This window comes from Carlito syrichta, unplaced genomic scaffold, assembly GCF_000164805.1.
Source record: "Carlito syrichta isolate Samal-C Ts95f unplaced genomic scaffold, Tarsius_syrichta-2.0.1 Scaffold257843, whole genome shotgun sequence".
NCBI lineage: Eukaryota > Metazoa > Chordata > Mammalia > Primates > Tarsiidae > Carlito > Carlito syrichta.
Window position 1 is genome coordinate 8,470 of NW_007201939.1, and position 8,128 is coordinate 16,597.

General features: G+C 40.5%; 1 pseudogene; it reads left to right on the forward strand.

Annotated features, from left to right (window-relative positions):
* Positions 1–6,642: 6,642 nt before the first annotated feature.
* On the forward strand, positions 6,643–7,816 carry LOC103253944 (annotated as a pseudogene).
* The last annotated feature ends 312 nt before the right edge of the window (positions 7,817–8,128 follow it).

An 8,128-nucleotide genomic window follows, 5' to 3' on the forward strand; every position in this document is an offset into this window, starting at 1 on the left:
TCCCACCCGCAGTGCAGCATTCCTTTTTCTCCACATCCTCACCAGCATCTGTCGTTGTTTGTTTTATTGATGATGGCTATTCTTACTGGGGTTAGGTGGTATCTCAGTGTAGTTTTGATTTGCATTTCTCTGAGGATGAGTGAGGCTGAGCACTTTTTCATGTGTCTGTTGACTTCCTGTATATCTTCTTTTGAGAAGTGTCCATTCTTGTCTTTTGCCCACTTTTTAATGGGGCTGTTTGTTTTTTTTCCTTTCAGTGCATTTGAGTTCCTTCTAGATCCTAGATGTTAGACCTTTGTCAGATATGCAGTTGGCAAATATTTTTTCCCATTCTGTGGGCTGTCTCCCTGCTCTCTTGATGGTTTCTTTTGCTTTGCAGAAGCTCATTAGTCCCACTTGTCTATCTTATTTCTTAAGGTATAGGCATTTAGGGTTCTGAATAGGAATTGGTGGCCAGTTCCAATTTCCATAAGGGTGTCTCCTGCGTTTTCTAAGATTCTTATAGTTTGAGGTTTTACGTTTAGGTCTTTGATCCATTTAAAGTTAATTTTTTTGTATGATGATAGATAGGGGTCCTGTTTCAATCTTTTGCATGTGATCAACCAGTTTTCCCAGCACCATTTACTGAATAGGTTCTCCTCTCCCCAGTGGTTGTTGTTGGAAGCTTTGTCGAAGATGAGTTGGTTGAGGCTTTGCTTCTGTAATCTCTATTCTGTTCCATTGGTCTATGTGCCTGTTCTTGTACCAGTACCAGGCTGTTTTGATTTCTGTAGCCTTATAGTAAAGTTTGAAGTCTGAGTCTGAAAGTGTGATATCTCCTACTTTGTTTCTTTTGCTAAGGATTGCTTTGGCTATTTGTGGTCATTTATGTTTTCACATGAATTCCTGTATTGTCATTTCCAGGTCTGAGAGGAATGATGTTGGTAACTTAATGAGTTTTGCGTTGAATCTGTAGATTGCCTTTGGTAGGATGGACATCTTAACAATGTTGATTTTTCCTATCCATGAGCATGGAATATTTTTCCATTTGTTTGTGTCTTCTTGGATTTCTTTAAGCAGTGTTTTGCTATTCTCATTGTAAAGGTCTTTCACTTCTTTGGTTAGGAAGATGCTGAGGTATTTCATTTTTTTGGTGGCTACTGTGACTGGGATTGTGCCTTTAATTTGGGCCTCTGCCTGTTTGTTGTTGGTGTATAGGAATGCAACTGTCTTTTGCACATTTATTTTGTACCCTGAGACTTTGCCAAAGTCCTTTATCAGTGCAAGCAGGTTTTTTGACAGATTCTCTTGGATTTTCAAGGTATAGGATTATATCATCAGCAAAGAGGGATACTTCACTTCCTCTTTTCATATATGGAAACCCCTGATTTCCTTCTCTTGTCCAATTGTTCTAGCCTCCACACATTCTTAAGTAGCTAGGACTTCCAACACAATGTTGAACAAGAGGGGTGAGAGTGAACAGCCTTGTCTTGTTCCAGTTTTCAGGGGAAATGTTTCCAGTTTCTGTCAATTTAGCAATATGTTAGCTGTGGATTTATTGTAGATGGCACTTACTATTTTGAGGTATGTTCCTTCTATACTTAGATGTTTGAGGGTTTTTATCAAGAAGGGATGCTGGATTTTATCAAAAACTTTTTCTGCATCAAGTGATATAATCATGTGATTCTTGTTTTTACATCTGTTGATGTATTTAATTACATTTATGGTCTTGTGAATGTTGAACCAGTACTGCATCCTGGGGATGAAGACTACTTGTAAATGGTGGATGATTTTTCAGATGTGTTTTTGGATTCGATTTTCTAGACTCTTATTGAGGATTTTTGCGTCTATGTTCATAAGGAATATTGACCTATAGTTCTCTTTTTTTTATTGTTGGATCTTTACCCAGTGTGAGTATCAGTGTGATGTTAGCTTCGCAAAATGATTTGTGGAGAATTTCATCCATCTTAACTGCCTGGAATACTTTCAATAGGATTGCTGTTCTCTTGGGAAGTGTGTGATCATTATTTTTTTCCTTTCTTCTGTGCTTAATACTTTTTTAAGTGTCTCCTGTAGAGCTGGTCTAGAAGCTGCAAATCTCTTAGGAATTGGATATCTGGGAAGGATTTTAATTCTCCATCACTGATGAAGCTGAGCTTGACTGGGTTGGAAATTCTTGGTTAAAATTGTTTAACTTTGAGGACTTTGAATATTGCACTCTAGTTCCTTTTTGCTTGTTTCTGCCAATAAATCTGCTGCTGTTCTGATTGATTTTCCCCAGTAGGTAGTCTGACTTTTCTCTCTTGCTGCCTTTAGAATTTTTTCTTTTGTGCCTACTTTGTGTAGGCAAATTACTATGTATCTAGGGGTTGGTCTTCTCATTTGATGTCTTGTGGGGGTTCTCTGTATCTCTTGTGCTTGGCTGGTCACATCTCTGGTGAGATGGGAAAAATTTTCTTGGATTACCTCCTGGAATACTTGTTCCAAGTTGTTCTCCATTTCTCTTTCTTCTTCTGGGATACCAGTGATTTATAGGTTTGGCCTCTTGATATAATTGCACATCTCTTGTAGGCTTTGTTCTTTCTTTCTGAGTCTTCTTTCTATGTTTTTTACAGATTGGGTTAATTCAATGTTCTGGTCTTCAAGTTCTGAGATTCATTCTTCAGCTAGATTAATTCTTCTTTCCTTGCTTGTCATCTTGTCATTTATTTCCTGGATGAAATTTTTTATTGCCAAAATCTCTGTTACAAGTTCTTTCAGTGTTGCTTCCTGTCTTTCTTGAGTCTTATTTACTCTTTCCATCCATTCTCTAATCCCTGTCATATTCTGAAGCCAGTTGTTAGCGACTTCCATTGTTTAGGCACCAAGGTCTGATTTTTCAGGAGTTTTGTCTTTGGTACACTTGAAATTGCCTATGGTCTTCCTTTGGTTTTTCCTCATTTGTGACATATCTCTTGTTTTTCTCTTTAGTTCTGTTATTCAGTGTCAGTGGGAGAGGCTTTCCCTTCTGATGTTTGCTCAGTCCTCTATTCTTCCCTGATCCAGGCTCTGGATTTGTTCTATTTTGAAATAGGATGGTGGATGGGAAGCTTTGCTGTCTCTTGTAGTTTTTGAAATTCAAATAAAGTAGGGGATGGGGTGCTAGGATTCAGAAACTACTTGCAAATTACAATGTTCACTTATTGTGGTATGTGTTCCCTGAGACTCACTCCTCACCACCATTCTATATGACAATGCATAGCAGAAACCAATGCAAAAGCAATTGAACACACACACACACACACACACACACACACACACACACACACAGACGTACACATACACCCCCCAAACAAAATGGAATAACAACAAAGTGTAACAAAACAAACAACAATAAAAAATGAAGAAAACTAAACACAGACACACATGCCTAACACAAACTGAATAGAGAAGAAAAACAAAGACTGAGGTGGGGGGGAGGGAGGGGAGGAATTCAGATAATCTCCGCACACATATATTGACACACACCTTAAACTCTAAAAAATGAAAATTAAAAAACCCAGAACAAAAGAGCAAAACAAACAAACAAAAACCCACCACCACCAACAACATTGAAAGATGAACACTCAATCATTCATAACCACACATAAACAGAAAATGACAAATTAAAGAAGACAGAGAGAGAAAAAGAAAAAAAATTGGGGGGTTGCAGATCAAACCCTCACATACACATTCATGCACAAAGGAAAAATATTTTAAAAATAGATGAACTAACAAACAAAGAATTTTAAAAACATTTTTAAAAATTAAATATGTATATATATATATAAACCCTGCCCTCTTGTGGCAGGCTGTGTAATTGTTCCTCTAATCAGGTCTCTCCTGCAGAGCCACCTCTTTCACTCTCTCCTCAGTGTCTGAGGCAGGAAAGGAGGAGGGGTAGTGGAGGTGGATGGGCTGCAGTCCTCCCCTCCCACTCTCGTATGGTCAGGGAGATCTTCTCCCATGGGTGGTGCAGGGTTGTCTCTTCCGCAGGTATGTACTCACAGGGGGTGCTCCAGCCAGGCCTATCCTGGAATGGAGTTCTCCAATTGCAACTAACTTCCAGGCTCTGCCTGGATTTGTCCCTCTCAGTCGTGGCCCAGCTGTGTGGATCTGATGTTCAGAGGATTGTTGGGGAGGAGGGGATTTGGGTCAGCCCCAGACTCACCACTGATCTCTTTGGAGTTCTTCCTCACCCTTTTCTGGCCATACCCTTTGTCCCGCAGCTGGATCAGGGTAGGGGGTGCGGCGCCTAGAACCCAGAACTTGTGCTTTCAGGATATTCCCTCTGGGTCATGATCAATCCCCGAGCAGTTGAATCGCCAGTCATAGAGATCTGGTCTGCTGCTCCATGGTGAACAAGTCAGAGCCCTTTCCTGCCCGGTCTTCCAAATGTTAGTGGGGTGCCTCTCTTGTCCTCTTCCGTGGAACTTTGCCTCTGGACTCCCTCTGCAGTCCCTGCTGCCAGTGCCTCACCAGGCACTGAAGTGGTGAGGCCAAGCCTGGAGTCTGCAGTCTCTCCTGCCAGTGGTAAGGGAGAGCCTGGGGCAATAGTCTTTCCTTGCTGCTTTTCACAGGAAAACTTGTGTCAGTTTTTGAAAAATGGTGCTTGGTTTCTGCGATCTGGGAAGAGCCAGGGATCAACCAGAGAAGCTGAAGCATTAGCTGTTGCACCTGGGGCCTGGCCACTTGCTCACAAGCCCCCACTTAGAAAGTCTCTCCCAGCATTTTCTTTCCAGGGAGGGTTTGTTGATTTAAAAAAGAAAGAAAGAAAGAAAAAGAAAATGGTGCTCAGCTTCTGCATTCTGGGAATTGCTAGGGTCCAAGCCCAGCTGCTGTGGCACCAGCCACTGCACCAGGAGAGCCCTGGCTGCCAGCTTCCTAGCCCGCACTCAGGCCACTCGCACGCCCACTCACTCACCAGCATGTACGCAAAATTTTCCATACACTCACTCTCTCACATAGGGACTCGCATAGTCCGACTGGCTTGGCCACCGTCTTCCCCCACATTCCCAAAATATATTTTTTAACTGAAAAGTAAAGAATACACATCATGATAAAATTTGTATGAAGCAACTTAAAGTGATGTTTAGAAGAAAATTTATAACTTTAAATATTTTCACCAGGAAAGAAGAAAGTTTTAAAATCAATTATGAAATTTTACCTTAACAATCTGGAAAAAAGAGAGTAAATTAAATCCAAACTAGCAGAGGAAAGTTAAGAGTAAATATAAAAATAAAACCAAATAAAATTAAAAATTGACAAGAAAGAGAAAATCAGAAAGTCAAAAAACAGTTTCTTGGAATGATCCACAAGATTGATAAACCACAACTAAACTGATCAAGAAGAAAAGAAAATATGAATTACAATATTAAGAATAAAATAATGGTATCCACGAATACCATGAACTGATATTAAAAGACTAATAAAGAAATATCACAAATGAATATTGATAATTTAGATGAAATGGACAAATTACTTGAAAACTGCAAAAACAATAGAAAATTTAATAACAACTTTCTAATTAAATAAATTAGATGGTCACCTCACACATAATAAAAACAGCATGTGTGTCTATATTTGCATGTGTGTAAAAGCTACTATCTTGTACTATAATAATTTCACCATGATGCAGGCTTCCCTTAAAGATAAAAATGCAAATCTATGGATACTGGGCTTAGTTAAATGAAAATTATATAAGCTTGGATAAATGAACAATGGGAAGGATTCTTACCTTACTGACAACAACTGATCATCATATGTTGACATTTAAATGTGAAATTGTTCCATCTGTTATATTTAACATTCTCCCCAAGAGTCTTTGCTAGTCTCTTAAAGTTCAATTCTCAGTAAAGAAATAATTTTAATTCTTTGTATGGGAATAACAGTTGAGCTCTGTGTATGAGTGTATGAATGAGTGACAAACAGAACACAAAGCAAAATCATGGAAGTTCAGCTATGGTTGCAGAAATCTATTGAAGAAAAGTTTGTACCAGGTTACTTTCTTTTGAAAAATTGTTTAGGGTTCTTTGTCAGTAAACCTTCAACCCAGAAAAGAAATTGATGGGCACATGGTAAATGTCAAGACCTTATATTCTTTTTACTAGCTGGGTCTACTTCAACAGACACTTGTAATTGTTTAAGGGGAATTAAGAGAGATGAAAATTCACCAGGGGGTATGAAGAATATAAAAATCATCCTGTAGTTCTGTTTTCCATGAGCCCATTAGAGACTCATCATCCATGCATTCCTAGGAGTGTGAAAATGACACAAATCATGTTTCACCTTGTTTTCTTATAATGCAACCAAAGGACAGTGATTTTTTTTGTTCTGCAGTTTTAATCTAGAACAATTCTGAGAGTAGATAAAAACTGTGCAGAGCAAACAAGCAAACAAAAAAAGACTCACTGAAGAGCCAAGCAAGGCTGTTTATTAAGCCCCTCACTGTTTACAGAACATATTTATATTGTGGGCTGATGGGTAACATGTAAAACAAAAATAAATAATAATGCATATATCAAATTCTGCTTTTATGGAAAAATTTGCTAGAATATCAGAATGTTGCTGAATAACAAAGGGATTTGAAGGATTTAATATTAAGAAATTGAGGGCAGACACCTGGCCGTGCTGGTTTCGTGAACCATGGCCAATCTCAAGGGCACCTTCCTCACCATCAAGCTAGATGGCGTGCAGTGTGACCTGGTGGGCAAGATCATCAAACACTTTGAGCAGAAGGGATTCCATCTTGTGGCCATGAAGGGCCTTTGGGCGACACCTGAAACAGCACTGCATGGACTTAAAAGACCGCCAGTTCTTCCCTGGGCTGGTGAGGCACAGGAACCCAGGGCGGTGGTGGCCATGGTCTGGGAGGGGTTGAGTGTGGTGAGGACGGGCTGTGGAGTGCATGGGGACACCAATCCAGCTGAGTCTAAGCCAGGCACCACTCACGAGGACTTCTGCATTCAAGTTGGCAGGCAAGTTCTGGGGAGGAGCGTGGATGACTTTTACTCAACGTTGTTTAAGTGGAGTATCAAGCAAACATTGGGGGCATCTCCTAACTTCAGAAGAATTGAACTTTTGAATGCTGTGATTATCCTTGGATACAAGGTTTCATGAATAGCCGCTTTCCTAGTTCACTTAAAATTTCCAGCAAGACACTCCACAAGGGGGGTTGTCTTGAGGTGGTTCTGTGTGATGCAACACAGCACTGAGTGTGGAGAAAGGAAGGATTCTAGCCATGTCTGTGGGTGCTGTGTCCACGGGTATGTCACCTACCTTTTGGTTCCCTCACCTGTAAAAAAATCTATGCAAAATCTCCTTATGGAGTTGGGAGATTCAGGCTGGGCATGGTGGCTCATGCCTGTAATTCTAGCAATTTGAGAGGCTAAGGTGGGAGGATCACTGGAGCCCAGGAGTTCAAGACCAGCCTAGGCAACATAGCAAGACCTTTTCTCTACAAAAAGATATGAAAAATTACCCAGGTGTGGTTGCACGTGTCCGTAGTTATAGCTACTCAGGAGACTGAGGCAGGAGGCTCTGCTGAACTCAGGAGGTCGAGGCAGTGGTGAGCCATGATTGTGCCACTGCACTCCAGCCTAGGTGACAGAGTGAGACCTCAACTCAAAAAATAAAAGCAAAGAAATCCCCAGACTCCTGCACTTTAAAATTTGGCCACCAGTAATTGTTCTCTTTCTTAGGAACACCATTCATGGTTGTAACTCAAGCTAAAAGTGCTGAAAAAGAAATCAGCCTGTGGTTTAAGCCTGAGGAACTGGTTGGCTACACATCTTGTGTTTATGACTGTATCTATGAATAAGAGGCGACCCTGCAGTCCCCTGCAGCCACTTGGTGTGTCCCTGGTCCCAGCTCTTCATTTCACTGACTTGGAAGCAACAGACTTGACTGTTCTTTTCTTTCTTTTTTTTTAAGCAATATTTTTTATTATGATATTGTGGGGTACAGTGAAGGGTTAGGTATACAAATATGCTTCATTCAGGTCCCCTTGTTGATAACAGGTATCTCCCCGTCCCCAGACAGATGTTTACTACCATTAGCCCCAACCCCCTTCCCCTGCCCCTAGTTTCCCACCACTGTCAGTCTTTTTCTTATGTTAGTACGTTGGATGATC